At 40.8% G+C, this 21,229-nt stretch overlaps 1 long non-coding RNA gene across 1 annotated transcript; it reads right to left on the bottom strand.

Annotated features, from left to right (window-relative positions):
• Positions 1-17,654: 17,654 nt before the first annotated feature.
• Positions 17,655-19,880, bottom strand: LOC139664349 (uncharacterized). The gene is made up of 3 exons (XR_011696842.1): positions 19,778-19,880; positions 18,850-18,943; positions 17,655-17,727 (listed from the first exon to the last, which is right to left on the bottom strand). It is a non-coding gene; the product is annotated as an uncharacterized lncRNA (long non-coding RNA).
• Between the last annotated feature and the right edge of the window lie 1,349 nt (positions 19,881-21,229).

Here is a 21,229-nt window from a genome sequence, read left to right on the forward strand (position 1 = left end):
CATCATGTTTGTATGCCCATTAGTTTTAGCTACCATGGGATCAGGTGACGTGGATAATCATTTAAGACAAACCACCCGTTTGAGCAGTTCTGTGCACAACACTCACTGATTATCTAATGATAGAATGAGTCTCATTGGCCTCAAGTTGGAGAGAGAGTCTCTCACTCAGAGAACCATGGTTATGCCAGCACCATAGCTCCTGTATCACATCCCTAGCTTGTCTGGGAAGCGAAGCAGGTCTGGCTGTCCTTGGATGGGAGACCACCTGGTGCTAGAAGTGGTGTTGGAGGACCAGCAGGAGGTGCTCTTCCCTCTGGTCTCGTGCATAATATCCCCAATGCCCCAGGGCAGAGACAGGGACTCTGTCCTGTGAGTGAGCACCGTCCTTCGGATGAGACGTTAAACCGAGGTCCTGACTCTGTGGTCAATAAAGATCCCATCGGCACTCATCGCAAGAGTAGGGGTGTAACCCCGGTGCCCTGGCAAAATTCCCAAACAGGCCTTCCTTCCATCATGGCCACCTAATCATCCCTCGTTACCTAATTGGCTCTTTCAGTCCTCTACTCTCCACTGAGATAGCTGATGTGTGGTGAGCGTTCTGGCGCAAACTGGCTGCCGTGCATCACCAGTGGTGGATGAGTTGAATCCCCCCCCCCCCCCCCCCCCAATATGTGAAGCACTTTGAGTTCTTAGAAAAGCGTTATATAAATGTAATCAATTATTATTATTACTATGTACAGTGCTGCTGAGTCATGCCACGATGCACAGATCATTAAGTTTTGATGACCCCTCGATAGCCACGCCCAAAAAAAGAGAGATTTTAATGTAATTCCAGCTTTCCACCACTGATGGCAGAATTACGGTGTAGTCGAGTATAGGCGCATATATTGACTTATTCTACACAGACTTCTAATGAGCAGTTTGGGTGTATGCCCACTTTTTGCGTGTAGTGATTATTAAAATACTCCATCATCAGAATGCAAAGCCATAGCAAAAACACTATGTCACTAAATCGTGACAAACTGAGTTCAAGTTCAAGTTCATTTATTTTCATCACCCTTCATCACATGCAGATTTAACAAAGAGCCTGCTTAGATCTAACGGATAAACAGTCAATCATAGAACTGGGTCCCGTTTCACAATCCAGGATAATTGGACGCGTGCCGTATCGAATTATCTTATCAATTGAGCCCAGGCTTAGTCCGTTTCACGAACGTGGATTCGGATTTGATTAGTCAATCCCGCATTTAATCATCTTGGATAACTGCGCGCTCCCGCTCTGCTACAAAGGGGAGATGAATCGCACGCCAAAAACAGGATCACACTCCTTATATGGACATGAGGCGAGGTGAGGATACCTTTGCAGGATGATGTAACATATTGAAATTGACCAGAGCAACACCTTTTTTTCATAATGTAGTCTAACCTGTGTATTGCTTAGATTTTCTGTGTGGTTTTAGATTACCAAAATGACATTTTCATCACCGGAAGAAAAAACAATATTATCCAGAAATTCCAACACTGCCAGAGCGGCTGAACTGACGGAGGAAGGAGGCAGAGAATATAAATATATGAGAAGACTTTTATTCACTAAAGAGTGAATTTAATTCTGGTCAATTTTAAAGTGGTTGTAAGCCCATAATTTGGACTCTTGTGCTATCTAATAATGTCACCAAACTGAAATATTAAATAGTAGGCTATATTATTTTTTAATTATTCCCAGGGCATCTGGCAGTGGCAAGAAAAGGACCTAGAACAAGTGAAAATCAAATATAAAAACTGTATTTCAAATAGGTTGCCTCTTTATTGTAATTCTACAATAATAATGTGCAAGTAAGTGGACATTATTCTTTGCATCAGAATTGTTACTATTGCTCTGAATATTGTCTGCACGTTATGAGACATTGTATATTTATGCTGTGGATATAAATTAATTAGTTTATTAATTGCTATCCATTACTTGCTGCAGGTAATTCATTCACTCACGGCTAAATCGATAGTGTTCATAAAGATGATTATTTGCGTGCCATAAGGATCAATCTGTAAAAACACGTTTCCTTCCAAAATCTCCTTACAATGACAGCTCCAGAACCTCTCTTATAAACGGTGCATTCATTTCTGCTGTTGGGTGTGTATGATTTCTGGCTTATATGTGTTCATACTATCCAGCGAACTTAAACTTAAACCTGGGTTTTTGCGGGTTTGGGCTTAAGGGTTTTAGTATATGCAAGGCACAGTTTCCGGGTCTGCTGGTTTTGCTGGGTTATTTTTAATGTGGTGGATATATTGAGTCTGTGTTGGGACAGTAAGGTCATGGGTTGGACCCAGAGCCTGTCATAAGTTGGGTCACATCTCACCCCTGACAGGGCCACAGACAGGGCGAGAGCAAAACACTGCAGCTGTGCTTATGAAGTGACCCCCCATTTCACGTCCACCAACTCAAGAGGCTCAAATGGGGCCTGCTGCTGAGAGCCCAGGACCATCTCCAGGTCCAAAGGCAGGATGATGGGCTTCTGGCTGGAAGAAGGGGAGCTCCCTGCATCCAGCAATTCATGCAAGATCTATGTGACAAAGTGGCTATGACCGCTTCATTTGTCACCGTTTCACATTATTTCTTTATCCATAACTTAAGCCCATCATCTCTACATATCTGTTAATTACATCATGTATGGAGTCGACAAGTAATTTCACGGAGTAATGCAAATGCACATAACTATCTCGGGTCTGTTTGTGTTTAGCATTATATTTTGTTGAGATTTCCACATTCCATATTTTCAGTTTAACACAATAATCACAGACAAACAGTGTTGTTATTTCATTTACCTTTATTGTTGTTTTAGTTACAGGGTATTCAGAATTGTAGTCTATAGTTACCTTTTCTTTGTTTCTTTGTTCACAAACTCTTACCTGCCGCGGGAATCGACTGTTTGGGAGGGGGCCGTATTATTCCTTTGCTGTCAGAGATCGCGGCTATTTATTGTATTTGTCTAGTGATGCATTCAGGTACCGTTGGAAAATGGAGATCTGTCAAAATTGTACTGTGGTGAATAATGTTTAAAAGCTATGCATGTAAAAGCTTGCAAGGTGGCTCACCCCTGTAGTGAGGTTGGTGAAGGCCAGGGGATGTGTCTTGGAAATTGATGGCTGTATTTAAACAGTAGTTCTGAGGCAGCTAAAGAGGGAAGGTCAGGCAGTGCAGATGCCAGTGCACGTGCTGTTATTTTGATTTGGAATAAGTTGAATTATCCTCTGTTCTGTAAATCTTCAGTTTAAAAAAAAAAAAAAAAAAATTTTCGGGTTGCACTGTAAATAAATGTCCACCTGTGGGACCTTCAAATCGCCTTCTGAGTCCACCTCCTACTTCACTAAAGGCCCTCAGGCTACAGCTATCTCACAATCTACAAGATAACAGAAGCTGAACATGCAATCTCAGAACCCATCGTCTATCGGTCTGACGACGATTAGACTCTGGGGGCGACGGCCAATATTTCGGGGTTTCCGGTGTAGCCAGTGGACATCCGGGCCAAGACTTCCTCTTCGGTGCGCCGGTCATTGTTTACAGTCCGATTAGCAACTTGAGACGCGAGAATGGAGTTGGAGTTGAGAGACGACGTTTCATATGTAGATATCTGTTTATAGAGATTAGCCGAAATGTCATGTGGACCTAAAACACCTAAAAAAAGTATTGATGTTTGTGTATTGTGTGGAGAAACGTTCGACTCTCGCGTCTCAAGTTGCTAATCGGACTGTAAACAATGACCGGCGCATGGAAGAGGAAGTCTTGGCCCGGATGTCCGCTGGCTACACCGGAAACCCCGAAATATTGACCGTCAGACCGATAGATGATGGGTTCCGAGATTGCTGAACATGAGAATGGGAACACCTGGTGTGCCCCGCATCATGCCTTGAAGGTTTTCCAGCAGTACGAGTAAGCCACTTTTGTTGATGGTACCCGGGCAACGTGCAGGGTCTGGATCAGCCAATGTTGTCAGCCCAGTGGCTAAAAACCCGCCCCTGGGGAAAGGAACAAGGTCCCCTGTGCTTGGGACAACAGGTCACGAGCGCTCCTGTTAAACCAGGAACTCCCGTGGTGTCCTGTGTGATGTGGCAGAATGTCAGAGAACTACACCATGTAAGTGTCATGGTTCTTGCCTGTCCTTGTGTTTCTCTGTGTTTTCTGCCTGCCCTTGTGTCTTCGCCTCCTGGTCTGTCTCTCTGTAGTCTGTCTGTTAGTGTGTGGCGTGGGTGTGGCTCCCCCTCCACCAATCAACCCCTGGACTAATTTCCCTCCCGCCAAGCTGTTCCTCGTTCTTCGTTAGTCTGTGTGTTTAAATAGTCTGTGTTTCTTAGTTGTCTTTGTCAGTAGGGATGGGCGATACCACACTTTTAGGATTCGATACGATACCGATACTTTTTCTTGCATTTTCATCGATACCGATACCGATACCGATACCATTAATTTCTTATTGGCAATTTTTGTCAGTCAAAATATTATTTCTATTGTTATTATTTAAGACAAATCACAAGACAAATACAGACAATTTATACCACATTTATTATGGTCAATATATAATAAAAGTAAAATTAAAATAAATAACATAAATATGAAAAATAAATTAAATATAAACAAAAATATACACATTTTCACTTTTCTTATTTCTCAAAAAAAAAAAAGTCTTGGTAGAAAAAGCTTAAAAAAACAATTAATCATAACAATGTTATGTTTCAAACCTCTTTGTGGAAGTAAACTTGTAACACTTCACTGAAGCAAAGTCATAATTTCCTTATCACAATAAACTAGGATTTCCTTGTCCTATAAACCTGCATACGAAAGACAGTTCCCTGAGAAAATGAACTTGGAAAAATTAACTACAAAAATGTCTGACACCATCACACCTTTAGTGTACTCGAGATATGTCGTCACACGTCACACTTTACTGAAGTCTCAGATTGCTGTTCAGGAAAAGTAACATGTTCACCTTTTCTGCTTTGAGACGATTACGCCTCTGGCTGATTATTTCTCCGGCCTTAGAGAAGAGTCTCTCTGCTGGAACAGACGTTGCAACAGTTCCAAGGTATTTTTTCGCAACTTTGTTCAGCATTGGGAATGTGGTTTCATTTTTTCTCCACCAAACCAAAGGGTCCTCACTCCTTGGGATCACCTTTTCCTCCATGTATCTTCTCATTTCAACATATGCATCTGTGTTTGCTGTGCGATTGCTCTGAAAAGCCAGAACACGACTGTCAAACTCCTGCCATATTCCCTTGGATGATGAGCACTCAGCAGGTGACTCTTGTGTCACAGTTGATGCAGTCGCGGCGGCCTCATGTCTCGTTGACTGTGTTTCAGCGCAGGCCAGGGCTTGCATTTCTGTGATGATCCGTGATTTAATCATCTCCACATTTGCAGAATCACAGAACACAATGTTTTTGAAGCGAATGTCCAAAAAGGTGCTGGCTGCAAGAGTGTGGTTGTGTTCAATGTTTTGGAACCTTCGCTTGCATTGTGCAGCAAGTTGTGAAGCCAGACTGTTACCCTGGTCAGCAGATGTGGTTACTTTCTGGAGAAGACAAACCAGAGGTATGACTTTGGAAATCGTAACATACTGCTCTGCTGAAACCTCCTTGGTGGCCTCTTCAAAAGGCCTGAGGACATCACTGGCCTGCCTGATGTGGGACCATTCTTCATCACATAGGCACATGTTGTTTCTCCCAAGAAGACAAAGTGTTGTTGTGATGGCTTGTTGTTGCTCATACAGTCTGTCAAGCATGTACAACACAGAGTTCCATCTAGTATCCACTGCTTGGATTAGTTTATGCTGTGGTAAATTCAACTGATTTTGTACTTCTTTTAGCTTGTCAGTTGCTCTGGTGCTGTGATGGAAGAACCGAACAATGGCACTGCATTTCTCCAAGCTGGACTCAAGACTTGTGTCAGCCTTAATGGAGTCCTTCACAATGAGGTTGAGTGTGTGAGAAAAACAAGGAATATGTTTCCAACAAGTTTTACGCACAGCGGAGACCATATTGGCTCCATTGTCCGTAACAACTGCATGAACCTTACTGGTGATGCCCCATTCATCAGTTGTTTTTTTGAGGAGTTCAGATATATTGTCTGCTGTGTGGTGCACAGCTACATGGATTGTTGCAAGATTGCAAGACTGCATCTGCCAGTCTTTGTCAATAAAATGTCCTGACAGAGTCAAATAAGCTTCAGTGGTTCTTGCAGTCCACATGTCGGTTGTTAAAAACACACTGCTTGCTGATTGCATGGAGTCCTTTACTGTTTTTTGTGCATGCTCGTACAGTTTGGGAATTTCACCTGTCATCATGGATTTCCGACTAGGGATCTGGTATCGAGGATCTACCACCTTCATAAAATGCCGGAAACCTTGGTCCTCTACTATTGAAATGGGTTGCAAGTCCTTCACAATCATTTTGGCAAGGCTCGTTGTGATCTCACGTGCTCTTTGAGACTCATCTGAAAAGAATAACATTTTCATGTCACAATAGGGAAGATAAAATGTATTTGTTAAAAAAGATATTAAGGATTTAATTAGATATTAGGGCTTTCCAATTAACTGTCAAATCTGAATCGCAAGAAGCTGCAGTTATTTTTTAAAGTTTGTGATATAATTAGCAATTAATGAAATATGAAATAGGCTAATGTTTTCGAAATGTAAGAAATCATGTTACAGATTAAAATCAAAATCACATTCAATCATATATTTCAAGATTTTCTTGGAAAAAAATAAAACTGTAATGCAAAGATGAAGAATCTCCAAATTTAATCTCATATTTTCTTATCTTGTTTTAAATACTCAAGCAATTTTCAACTAACAGTAAATTCCCCTTTAAGGTGTGGAAATTATTTGAATTTAGGTTAATCATTTAAACAAAAATATTCAGTAAACATTACTTAAAAAAAACAAAACCAATGCCTGTTTTAAGTCAACAATTGGACAACACTGGATATAATTTTCCCCTTCACCTGAAGTGTCTGTTAAAAGTAGATTGTGATCGGAATATTTATAGACTTTATCACTACACTGTCAAAGGTCGGACGCTAACTGTCTGTAGGCTACCTGGATACACTTGGCTTTTTTGCAGGCTTTCGTGCAGGGTCTTCTGCCGGGCTGCGGGTGGCGGTGCAGGTTCTTTCACAGCAGCCTGAGCCTGTCTTTTTACCAGCTCACTGTGGCTCTCGGGATGTGTGGTCTTCATATGTTTAAATAAATTGCTGGTGTTGCTGCTGTGTGGCACTTGTTTGTCACACAGTTCGCACCGTGCCGTGGCTTTGTCTACTGGTGAAAAATAACACCACACCACGCTTCGTTTCTTGTCTGCCATTATCGCGTCTCCGGCTTTTCCTCCGGCTCCCGCATCCGTGGCCGTGCTGGCCTCCTGGCCTGGCTGCGTCGCTGTCGGCTGTGTGTCGCACGTTGACGACGCTCATTCGCTGTCTCCTGTGACGTGACTGGGCCAGCTCAATACTCTGCCAGGTACAGGGGTGTCCCAGCACATAGTAAGTTAAGTAAGTAATCAAAAACAGCTGAAAGTGATGCATGCACCCCCCACACGCCGTTTTTTAGTTTATATCGATACTTTTTTCAGAAAAGTGATGCCAAATGAGTAGCGTGTGAGTATCGATATATCGATACCACAGGATCGATACGCACATCCCTATTTGTCAGTTCGTCTGTTTTGCTACCTGTTCTGTTACCTGTTCTGTTCCTGCTCTGTTCCTGTTTGTTTCCCGGTGCTACCTGTCCTTGTGTTCCCTGCCTCGTCACCAGTTTGGACTTCCTTCTGCTTAGTTACCGGCCAGGTTTGGTTTTTGTTTTGCCTTTTGCCTGTTGGCCTGTTTTGCTTTTTTCCCTTGTTGGATATTCCTGATTTGTACTCTGCCTCAGTTGTTTTTCATTAAAACTCGGTATCTTCAGTAAAGCCCTCTGCCTGCCTGTCTGCATTTGGGTCCTCACCACACCTCCCCGTAACAGTAAGGCCAGCAGACTCTTCCACCGGATCACTGTAGGGCTACCAGAGCTCTGTGAGTCTAGGAGACAATGAGGTTAATATTGGACCTTTGGACCCACAGTGCAATAATTTGCCTTTTTTGGAGGTCTTTTTGGAGTTCCTAAGAACCAGGACCCAACCACCTTATACACACACACACACGCCTACACTCAGCACCAGCCACTTTGAACAAAGGTTTACTATAAAAACTGCTACTACTCATCCTGTGGATGACTTATTACTTGCACATCCTTTTATGACTACTTGCACTACTGTTATTATTGCAGTTTTTTGTTCTTGATCTGTGCCTTGTTATTGTCCTCCCAGACCCCAGCTTAACTTATAATTATTTAAATTCTTGTTTTGTACTTGTATTTGCCTGCACCGTGATCTGAGAGAAACGGCATTTCAATCCTCTGTATGTCCTGTACATATGGCAGAATTGACAATAAAGTTGACTTTGACCAGTTCTTTTGGAGAAGGCACATACTTCACCAGACTGACATGAGGGTGAGTACATGATGAACCGAATTTTCCATTTTTGCGTCAACTATTCCTTTAAGTTTTCTCGTCTCTTCCATTCCATTCTCTTTGAACCGTTTGATTTCCTGGCGACTTAGAAGTAGCGGAGCTGAGTGATCCTCCAAGACCACAAGAAGCTCCTTTGGTGATTCACTGCTGAAAACGTTGACGGAAGTAAGTCAAACTCGCATTTTACCTTTTCAGACCTGTTGACCTTTTGGGAAATCTACCGTGACTGTATGCACACACATGCATTCCTGAAAATGCATGCAGACATGAAGATACAATGAATGCAGAGCTGCGGGAGAGCCATGCCTGATAGAAGGATAAGGGGGGAGTGGGGAGTCTTGCATGCTGCTGGATCTGAAGCCTCAGTATTAGCTGACATGAGAGGACTACAGTATTTGCCTTAAGGGCATTTGGCAAGATGGAGAAAACACTGTTTGTGGGCGCGTGTTTCAGTGTTGAGAGTGCTTGTTACAGAGCTTGAGATAGAAAGCAGCTCATGTGGATGTATGTGTAATAATTTAAGACTGCATGCATGTGTAATATATGAAGTGAGCCCACCTTCAGTCGCCTCAAGGTGCTGTGCTGTTTCACCATTCTTCACGCCAGCATACAAATGAAATTCTTTTTGTGGTTTACTGCTAAACATACACCAACAGACAGTTAAAAAAAGCCTCATCTGCCAATCACACACTCCTGCTGCAAGACACACACTTCCTACACAGAGCTGGGTACAGATTAGCATCAGTAATATCTGTGTGTGTGTGTTTGCACGCGAATGCATGTACAGTATATTCCGTTCCAAATTGTATGTGCATGCCCACTCCCCTTTGTGTGCCATCATGTGGGGATATTTCTATTTATTTCTATTATATGTATGAATAATGATGCTTGCATGACACAAACTCATAATAAAAGACATCAGCTGCAACTGTGCATAAACCTGTTAAATCCATCAAGCCATGCCTCGAAGTTACACTGGACTACATTGAAATGTAATGGTTTCATTATCATATGTGAGGCCATTCCAAGCGTTTATCTTTCATTTGCTTGAACGTATTCTCACTTTGATCAATATTTGCCAGTTGAATAAGTGTGCTCATACATACGCATCAACTTTATATTACATTTAACATATTCAAATCTGTGCATCCATCCCCTCCATCCATCTACACATAGAGAATTCAAAAATGCTACAAAAAATAAAAAATACATTGAAATATACACAGTGTCCTCTAGTGGGGCAAAACGGGACTCAATCTGTTTTCTACCAACACTGGCCTGATCGCCATGGCACTAACTAGTAGGAAGGAAAGATGGTCTTAGTGTGACTATACTGGGTTTTCACAGCCAGCTAAACTCTTTCTCCCTCCAAGGAACAGGCAATGGTTGTCTTAAGCAGGCTTTAATAGGAAGAAGAAACTGAAATACAGATAAATAGAACAATGACAATATTAGATTGCAGGTACACTTTTACTGGTATGTAGAATTATATGGGCAGTGATGAATATTAATTCAGGTAAACAATTTCCTCATTACAAGTAAAATCAGTCAGTATATATCTAACTGAGTTAAATATGACAAGTTACTCAGCAGGTATGTATCCTGAAGGAAAGTATACAGCAGTGCAAGCATACTGGAAGCTAACAATCACTGCAGCAGGAAAAATAAGTAACTAGTAATAGACACATGATCCAACAAATTCAAACTAATGAATTGCACTAAATAAAACCATCAATGATATCACCCAAAATGATATAATATAGTCAATGAACAAACAAAGAATGTCGTGGATTGACATCACTCTCTAAACACAAACACTTTGCTTTTTCATTCATTAAAGGGAAGGACTTCCTGTTTCTGCTTAGTATTCTCACAGGAAGTGTCAGACTTTAAACTGCCCCGAACAACACTGCTCTGTCTCATTCAGGATAGCTTCCTTCCTTGATGCCTAACTAGGCAGCTTTCCAGGTTCCTTGTTTGACTGTCGGTTTGAGACAACGTCATGTGACTGCAATTAACATTACATGATTTTTCCTTTTTTTTCGTGACACTCAGCACAACTTTCAAACTAATGTATTTCAGTTGGAAGTATCTTTAGTGCCTGCAACACGTTTTTTTTCTGTCAGTCAGGACTAGAATAAAATGGTGGCGGATGGGCGTATACGTTTGCATTTGATGCCGACGACCGGGGTTCGATCCCCAGTGTATTCAAAGTACATTTCAACCGTAAGTCACATTTAAATTTTTAACGAACGTTTTTCTTATTTAACCGTGACCAAACCATTTCTCTAACCTTAACCAAGTTGTTTTAGTTGCCTAACCATAACCGTAACACAAGTAGTTTTATTTGCCAAAACTTACGTTTTCAAATTCGTGGTGGAGGAACGTAATTCAGGTTATGGTGGAGGCACGTTTTTTAGGTTGTGTTCATTGCACGAAAAAATTGCGAAATCGTGTCCATGTACACGAATCAATAGATTAAATTTTCGTGACTATTTCACAAACTGCCGTGAGACCGTGTTGGACCAAAGCAAGGTACCTCAAAAGGATGCTCCCTATGTACCAGAACCAGTACTACAACTTCAAATTTTCAACTTCCTACCCAGAAATGCTACCTAAATAGGGTTTGGGTTTGATTTGTTAGCAATGTACAGCAAAGAGCCTGGAGGAGCAACATTAGCATCGTGGTTAGTGTTGGTTAGTAGTTTCACTACATAATTTAACTTCAACTACAGTTGGACGTAGCTTGGTAGTTCAACTAGATTTGGATTTGGATAGTGTTTTCTACTTGTCATTTTGATACATGGTTAAAAAGAAAATAAAAGAAGGGAACTGTATTTTTGATGTTGTGTTTATTTATTTATTTGTATCATTTATCATTTATTTGTATCATTTTTGTATCATTGCCAGAGGGCCAACACAGAGAGGATGAGGAGGAGCTTCTTCCCTCATGGTGGGTTCAGACCGCAAGCCAGTTTCCTTTCGGCGCCCATGTTAACCGATTTGACCGTTCAGACCGGGCGCACCGCGGCCGGCTCGCGATCTGGAGCGCCAGTTTCGGCGTCTGGTCTATTTTCTCCGCGAGCCGTGGCGCACATTTCACAGGAAAACACCATAGAAAACACTATAGATGGTCATATCTCCATTATATCACCACAGAATCACAAATATATTAAATGATCAACTTACCAGGGTCTTCACTGTTGTTGTTGATGAATCCATCTGCAGTGATGCAAGTTTTAAATGCAACACATTGTAGGATGATGATCTATCTGGTTTTGAATTATCACTTGTCTTTTGAAAATTGCGTCTGTTATTGAGTTACCACAAAAGTAAACAAGGATACATGTTTAGGTTTGTTTATTTATAGGCTACTTAATTTATTTAGGCCTATATGTCATTATTTAAAGAGAGAGAGATATCTAGGTCCCCTAGGCTTTCCTAATTATTGCCTGATCACAAGTCACGACTCGTGCTGAGAAAACAAACAAATAAACGTGACAGCTTTGATATGAGGGAGTTTGTGAAGAAAGGGGGAAATTAAGAAGATGGAAAATATAAAGTTCATCCCTGATGTGGAAAAGTACAGTGAGCTGTCAGCATTGTTTCTACAAGGACAGCAGTGAACAGATGAAGCTTTGGTGGCTGTTGGAACACGATGTCAGCAGCTACAGCCTGTTTCCACTGGGTTTTATTTATTAAATTGTAACTTACAACTTAAATTTAGTGTATATGTCTCAACTTTAATTGCTCTTTGAAATTTTTGTTTTACACACTATCTGAGCCGGAACAGGTACCTAAAGCATTTCACTGCGCATTGTACTGTGTATGATTGTGTACGTGACAAATAAAATTTGAATTTGATTTTAATTTACCTCTTTAATTGTCAAGGCTGTACAATTCATATAGGTTGTTTCTTTATTTTAAGTTTCCATCCAACAGAATGTTAACATGAAAACATTCAGCAGTTAAGGTTCCTTCCACTTTTCTCTGTGAAGAAGTCAGATAGGGTTATTCAGGTATTATTTTGGTATTTTTACAACTGTAATTTAGTTTTTTTTTGTATGACATTGCAGGTGTAGATTTTTTACAAACCCATAATTCTCTTGAGGGAAGCTTCAACTTCTTCCTGTGAGAAGTAACTCATAGCTTGTACAAATACACTTTCAGGTTGTATAGGACGGCTCCCGGTGGCCGACAGTAGCAGAATTACTGACAGTCATCAACAGTAGAAGACTGTGGTAGTACTGGGCAGCTCTTGGATATCTGGAGCAATTTGACACCTCTGACCCTGCAACATAGAGGCTGAGTGCTAAGATAACCCAGTGTGTGTGTATGTGTGTGCACATGTCTAGAGATGTGCGGGTGCCTGCATGAATATGTATGACTACAGTGTGGTAGCGTGGGTCTATAGGCCCCAGATATTGTGGCCCCCTAAGGCCCTTCAGTGATCAGAGGAGCTTAGTGGTGGAAGTATTCATTGGTATTCAAGTAAAAATCCCCTCTCGGATAGTCTTTCACTGTTCTATTCCACACCACTCATGTATTTGCCTCAGCGCACTGTAATTTGCATGCATGTACTCAGCCAATCAGGATGAGCCTATTCAAACCTATGGAGCATTGCTCTATAAATTACTAACGGGCCCCTCGCTCGCCATCCCCTTTTCTTCAGTGCTCTAGACAACAACTACTGCTAAGGATGGCATCTGTTTTAGTTGTCCCCCACCAAAGGGAGGACTATGGATCGGTCTCCATCCGTTAGTTCGTTTGTTAGTTTGTTAGTCACACTGTAATGTTGACTTTGTGCCGCTAGGGGGCGGCATTGACAATGAATGGGGACTCAGTGGTAAAGCAATACAGTTAAAGTTATCATAGGTAACATAATAGTCTACACACGCTACACACTTGGAGACATCAGACTGGGTTGATGTGTTGAAGTGAGAGTCAATGGAGAATTTTTGGGCAAACCTCTAACCACAAGACACTGTAGTTATTGTACAGTTGTTGGACTGTTGTACTGTTATTGCACTCATCACTGCACTACCACTGTGCCTCAGTGTTGACTACTTATATCATATTACCACTTACCTACTGTGCAATACCATATATCACTTATCATTTAGCATTTATATTATTCATAACACTCATGCTCCTGGTGTTGTATGTTATATAGTATATTGTATTATAAATTGTATTGTAGTGTACATTGTGTAATGTACGGATTGTATTTATTGCGTATTGTAGTTCTTATATTTTGTACTGTATTGAGTAAAAACAGGACAATTACAGTTACTACATTTCAAGATATAACTTGTAAGCCTAATTCTGAGGAGAGTAGGCAACAGAAATATATGGTCAATCTGTCCTTTCATTGTTCCATACGAAAATGCTTATACAATTTCACTCATATTTCAAATACACTCAGCAATCACTGACTGACCCAAGGGTGGAGCTACATCACTGGTGGGGGACAACATGTTTACTATTTGCTTGTTTAGCTATGCTAACAATAAAAATGGATCAAAACGTAGACTTAAGACTTGCTTCTGTTTTGTCAGAAGTATGGTCTTGACGTCAAATATGAATACGAATACAAATATGAAAACTTTATTGTCCTTGTAAACAACATAGACAATAAAAACAGTAAAAAACAGGATATGGTGCAGGTGTGGGCTGTCCCACCTCACCTCACCACCTCTTGAAACTAAATTTCTAATTTAATGATACAAATCGGGGAGGGGAGGGGGTATATACACTCACCGGCCACATCATTAGGTACACCTTGCTAGTATATATACATACTGTATATATATCCTTTAACCAGGTACCAGGTTGGACCCCCTTTTGCCTTCAGAACTGCCTTAATTTTTCGTGGCATCGATTCAACAAGGTGCTCAAAACATTCCTCAGAGATTCTGGTCCATATTGACATGATAGCATCACGCAGTTGCTGCAGATTTGTCGGCTGCACACCCATGATGCGAATCTCCCGTTCCACCACATCCCAAAGGCGCTCTACTGGATTGAGATCTGGTGACTGTGGAGGCCATTTGAGTACAGTGAACTCATTGTCATGTTCAAGAAACCAGTTTGAGATGATTTGAGCTTTGTGACATGGTGCGTTATCCTGCTGGAAGTAGCCAGTAGGCTTGACTATTGTAACAGTGTCATATGCTTAAAGTTAAGTTTCCAAACGTAACAAACAAACCAAAGTAGCTCACTATTAGGTTGTAGTAATATAGTGATATAGGTAGTGAAATATAGAGAAATATAACTTTTGATTAAATATAACTCGCTGGATTATGATTGGATTGGATCTTTTTTTTTTTTTACAGTAAAGAGACAGATGAGGAGTGAGGAGCACATACTATATATCATATATATTTTAAGTTTTATATATTAATTGATAACTGTGTCTGTTCATTTTTTGCAAAACCTGAAATGAACAAGAGAGAGGAGGAGACAGAGACAGAGAGATGAGGGGAAGAGACAAATAAGTGTCAAGAGAAGAATTCAGGAGGCAGGCCTGAGGAGAGAGACAGACAGACTACAATATACTGTATCACTGTTGGCCTGTGCAGACTGCTGCTCAAACTGTTTACTATGCTGCTTCATTTACACCAGATTGATGCATTTTGTTGTTGAAATTTTAAAAAATTTCTCCTGGGACCCCCCTACTGTGGTTCTGTGACTTCCTCTGGGCTGAGCCCCGGATGTTCTGAAATCCTAACAACGCCCCTGAGAATCACTATTCTTTAGTATTGTAGCATACTAAAGGAGATATGTGACGCGTTCTATCATTTTCAGTCGGAAGTCGCAACGGCGCATTTGTGGATAAACGTAATTTTATGAGAAAAGATTTTTGGCTGTTTTGGGGTTTCAACGGATTTTAATAAAATAAAGCCTTGGCTTTCAGTCTGTGTAAAAAATATTGTGAAATTCAACCGGTAAATATAGTTTTGAAGCTCGTAAAGGTAGGGTGACAAGCAGAACTACGAGCTTAACGTTAGTTTGTCAACAAAGCTCGCATTCCTCATGTTGCCAGGTTTGCGGTTTTCAATGTACTTGGAAATGTTCTAAATACTGTAGGACTTAAAACGCTGTTTATAAAGTTTGTCAGGGTTGTATTGTGGAGTTTTGTTATTGGTTTGTTATTTTTGACTAGTTTCATTGATCATTTGACTTTATGGGTTGGGTTTAATTGACACTGGGAGGGTTTTGTCGCTACGAACCTGGCAACACTTCTCCCCGTCCCTCTCTCCCCTTACTATAGTGTGTGTGTGTGTGTGTGTGTGTGTGTGTGTGTGAGTGAGTGAGTGAGTGAGAGAGATTGAATTTAATTGATATTATTAAATATCGTGCAATGGACTGATATCAGACTACTTTTTAACACTCTTCAGGTGCTGGTCTGCTTACTGTTCCCAGGGTCAGAACAAAGCATGGAGAAGCAGCTTTTCGTTTTTATGCTCCTCATGCCTGGAATAAACTTCCAGAACATCTGAGGTCTGCCTCCACTTTGGAATCTTTTAAATCAGGGCTTAAAACGTTTCTGTTCGCCAGGGCTTTTTAAGAAATTTAGGGCAACACTCATCTGCACTGGAATATTATTTTTTATCTTTTATATTTTCTTTTAAATGTGATTATAATGCACTTTCACTTTTCTTTATCTTTTTTGTCTTGTTATCTATGTCTTTATTTTTATTTTATTTATGTAAGGCACTTTGACCTGCCGTTGTGTATGAAATGTGCTATATAAATAAACTTGCCTAGCCTATATATGTCTATGGTTTTAAATCTTTACTGAACTAGGGACAAATGACCTCAAATCATTTTTACCAGCCTTTGGCATTCTAAAATGCCTCCTGGATGGTAATAATTGGAATTCATCATGTAATGGGTGAGACTGATCAATAATGATTTTGTGAGATTTCTTTCTTGTATATAGCTCGGTGTCGATGAAGCCTTTATAGCTTCTTAGCTTGGAGACTCTGCTCCATGACAGGGATGTAATGGCGGGTTAACAACAGGCTATGGTAAAAGTTAGATTTTTCAAACCTGACTGTCAGCCTGTGATGCGTTACATTGGAGAGAGAAATTTATAGTTTTAGCAGTCTGTCTCTCACATCAATAATGGTGGAACAGGTAGCCATTGTAAAGGCCAAAGGGATTGACGTGTTAGAAGTTCAGAGGAAGACACAAAAATAATGAGTGTTTCCCACACTCTAATGCCTTTCTTTAACTTATAAAAAGTGAGGTAAGTGGTTGCATTGGACTTTTTGAGTTGAGTCAACTTCAAGGCTTTTTTAAGTAGAATGAACACTGTAACATTACTTAACATGAACCCAGTAAAATCAGGTTAACTAATACTACTGATATTACTTAGTTAGATAAACTTAATTTTCTTGGTAAAGGTAACTCACTTGCACATGATATTAAACTTAATTAAAATGAGTACAGGTTACTTGTAGATAAAATGTAAAATAGTAAAATGAACCTAATCACACATGTGAATGAACTCCATTAAATTGAGTCCAGGCTACAACCTCTGGTGAATAAATTATGCTACATTCATTTCTCTAAAGGTTTTGTTGTTATAATTTCTATATCCCAAGCACTACGTTTTGATTAACTTTACATAAATAGACTTTCCTGTCAATAACAGTAACAATTTCAAATTAAGAAGAACAAGATGGAAAGACAGATTTAAAATTATAACATTTATTTAACTCTTCACAACCCACTGTTTCAGCGGTTTCACTTCTAACAGTGCCATAGATTGCAAAACAGGCCATAACTGCTGAATTGCGCACGCAATACTGTTGAATATCTACCTCATGAGGTAATGGCAATGATGGTACCGAACACAGTTAAGTCCATTTTCATTTAAGGCACATTAGAATGAACACAAAAGGAAAATGCCAACTGAAATTCTATTACATGAGTAACTTGCCAAAAGACAAATTATTTTCAACACATGTAACACACCAGTTTTGGTAGATACTTAAGTTCCAGGGCATAGGTAAGTCCAAAGAGAAGGCAGCATGCTTTTGACAGGTTGGTCAAACCTCTGGCATCATCAAAGAAGGACATCCAGTGGTCAATGGCATCGGGCTGATGGCACGCGTACGTTTTCAACGGGCAACTGCTGAGCTCGGCGTGCACCTCGGTTTCATCACGACTCTATTGGTGGAGACAAAGAAGAATAAAGAGTTTGGTCAGAGAAACAGGTAATGAGATAAACAGATCAGATAGATCAGACACAAAGTCAAAATTGTACCATTGTTGTTAAAGGTGACGGATACTTCATTACACAGTTACACTAGTTGACAGCATATGTCAAAATCAATCTCATATAGCACTTACTGCCAGTGTAATGTTAACAACACCAAATTGCAGTTTCTATTATTATTTTGGTGACATATTGGGTGCCAATTGGTTTTTGCTGTGGTGTTTCTGCACTGCACTTCCCAGAGATCACTTGTCAATCAAAGCATTTTGTGGCCAATACTGTGACGTTTTTCCTTGGATTTTCTGTTGATGCAGTTTGAGTCTCTGTAGGTACTGGCCGTTTCTTTGCTCAGCAATGGTGGCTATCGCTGCTCATGCTAACTACCAAGTTCTTCTGTGTAAACCGCTGTTGCTGCTATCTGGTAATGTAAAATACATCACTTCCTGACCATTAGGTGTGCCAAAATTTGTATTTCTCTTCTTTCTACAACCTGAAAGTGTATTTGTACATATGAGTTACTTCTCACTGGATCTTAAGTTTGTTTAGCTTCAATTCCTTTGCTTTCAAGTCTGAGTCACCAAAATTGAAGACCCCATTACCAGTGTCCCAGTCACCTGTAAGCTACACATCCAAGTCAATTTTCAAGTTGGTTTCCAGTGCTCCAATCTGGAATTCCAAGCCATGGACCTAAGTACTATAGCATTGGCAAACAGCATCTGTAAGTATGCCTGCTGTCTTGGCCAATCTTACTTTGCCATGACAATGGCATGGAGTGTGGGTATTGTACTATCGTGATCTGGCATAAGTGTTGTCTTTTCCTGGTTTTAAAGGCTGCATTACAATAAAGGGATGCAATTTTCTGTTCTTTGCCTCTACCTGCTTGGTCATCACATTGCTCCTGACTGAAGGTATCACTAATCTACAGTGTGTAAATATCTTTTGAGAGCAATGATAATCATCCCTATAATATCATCACAATATCAACACATTAAGACATTCACTTAAAAATACTGATCAAAAACAGGTGACCAGACTGTTGATCACAGATATGTAGCTTTAAGCCTAACACATACCTGGTGGTCACTGATGAGTTCTTCTTTCTCTCCCCCACTCGATCAGGCATCTCAGGAGCACTTCTCTCCTTTTCTCCACAGAGGCAGATGGATCCTATCAAAAAGTAAAACCTGTTCAAAATTCACTGCCTGATGACACCAGCACAAATACACCCTCTGTATTTCAACTATTCATTCAATTGCAGTATAATAGACCAAGCATTCTTTAAAGCTGTGGTTCTCAACTCGTGCTACCACGGGCATGTGGAGAGGGAAAAAAAAAACGTACTTTGTCTATATTTGGATTAGATTTTTGAGAAAAAAAACTACTGCCTGCCCAAAACCCACAACACTCGATATCAGATAGTCAGCTACAGCAAGTTGACATTAGCTAGCGTTAGCATTAACTAGCGTTAGCATTAGCATCTTTTGTCTATGGGTTTTATCTAACCGTTTATGGTTCTAATTTCGTGTATGGCCACACACCAAGTTTCCTGCTCTGAGGCAAAACAAGGGAAGCGAGATGGCAGACATAATGAACAGCACAAGTGCATAAAATTCACTCTGACTGAAACGTGATAGCTAACTTAGCTAATAAGGCATACTTTAGCTAGCATGTCTGTAGCCTGTCTGTATTGAATCTCACTTAAATCGGCTTGGCTTAGCCTACATTAAATTTTACAGGCTTCGCTTCGGGTTTCTGTTTTCCTCAAGTGTAACGTTAGGTTGCGTTAAATACGGTGACAGAACCGTGGTCGATTGCCGGCCGTTGCATACAGGATCACGTTGGTTAGCACCGGGCAGCTAACTTAGCTTGCCATGTGTGCAGGGCAGCTACGTTAGCTACAGATTTGCTTAGCTAACGTTAGCTGCCGAACGGGACCTCTCAAGTCATCGGTTTAGCGCGACTTTACATCACCAATCATTCGGCTAAAATTGCTCAACTTACCGCTTTATCCAGGATCCATAAAATTCTGCAGCAGCGAACAGAGTGAGTAGGCTGTAGTGCCAAGCAAGCTGCTGATACCTTCCCGGGTAAAGTGACCTGTCCCGCCCAGACCAGAGACACGTTGCAGCACAAAGCATCAGGGGAAAAGTGATAATGTCAACTTTTTTTTAATACGTTACATGAACACAGCAACCATATCAACATAACTACTCTAATAAATTGTGTATGTCAACTCACTTTTATAACATTTCATGTACACAACAATCACATAGACATAACTACTCTAATAAATTGTGTATGTCAACTCACTTTTATAATATTTCATGTGCACACTCCTGTTTGGTAAGGCAGGAGTGTGTCCTGGTGGGTTGAACCATGCTGGAGAGCCCCTGGGTGAGAGGCCAGACTAAAGAGTCCTAATGTACAAAAACATATGACTTACCTGTTCCACTGATGACACTTACCTGTTCCAGGGGTCTCTGTCAGGTCTAACCGTTGTTAGACCTGACCCAGACCCAAACTCTAACCTCAACCACTCCCTTACTGGTGCCTGAACCCAACCAAGTCACTACACTGTCAAATTTTCAAAATTGGTGAAGTTTAGTTCTGGAAAAATGTCACTACAAATAGGGTCCAATCAACTCCAAATGGCCTGAAACGTGCTCCTAAGCACTTTCTGGGGGAACGATTTTGGACTTCACAGTGAAATTTTCGTTTTTTGAATGGGAGTCTGTGGCAGCTACAACACCAAAGGAAAAGGCTAGGGGCACCAAACTTGGTACACATGCGCAGTGGGAAGAGATGATCACACACACCAAATTTGGTGGCTCTAACACTTACGGTTCTGGAGTTATAAGAGGATCGTCACTTTGACAATAGTGGTTATCATCCCTTATCCCTAACCCTAGAACTGGGGAACATAGGACCCTGGGAACATAGGACCCTTTGTCATGTTCCCATTATGTGCCATATAAATCTGGGGAACATAGGACCCTGGGAACATAGGAATGACTCCGACTACTGCTAGTAGGGGACAACAGCCCACAGCGTCGTCACTCTCTTCTAACCAATTGTTCTGCTTGAATTTCTCCAGACCTCTGTTAGTTTGAGACAGAGGTGTGGCTATGGGACATTACGTTCACACTGATCAGTGACAAGCAAACCAGGACTCACATGGACTCACAGGCTCGTTTATTGGACCGAGTTTAGGTAACCTGTCATCCCACCAGGTTCAGGTTTTTTGCGGCTGGGGTGAGGTGGGTCAAAAAAATCTGACTCCAGTCCCTGTAACTTTAGCTCAGCATGATGGAATTGTCTGTGCTCTTTGCTGTACTTTACCTTCTCTGGTGTTCATGCCTGTTAAGAACACATGAAGAAATAGCTGAATATGAGCATCAGTCCAGACTGCGGTTTACCCTCTGTTCATTTTGTTATGCTAGGCTTTCCAAGCAG

The sequence above is a fragment of the Centroberyx affinis genome, unplaced genomic scaffold (assembly GCF_046629955.1).
Source record: "Centroberyx affinis isolate AG114_WGS23_722 - 3 ecotype Tasmania unplaced genomic scaffold, CSIRO-AGI_Caff_v1 ptg004237l_1, whole genome shotgun sequence".
Lineage (NCBI taxonomy): Eukaryota > Metazoa > Chordata > Actinopteri > Beryciformes > Berycidae > Centroberyx > Centroberyx affinis.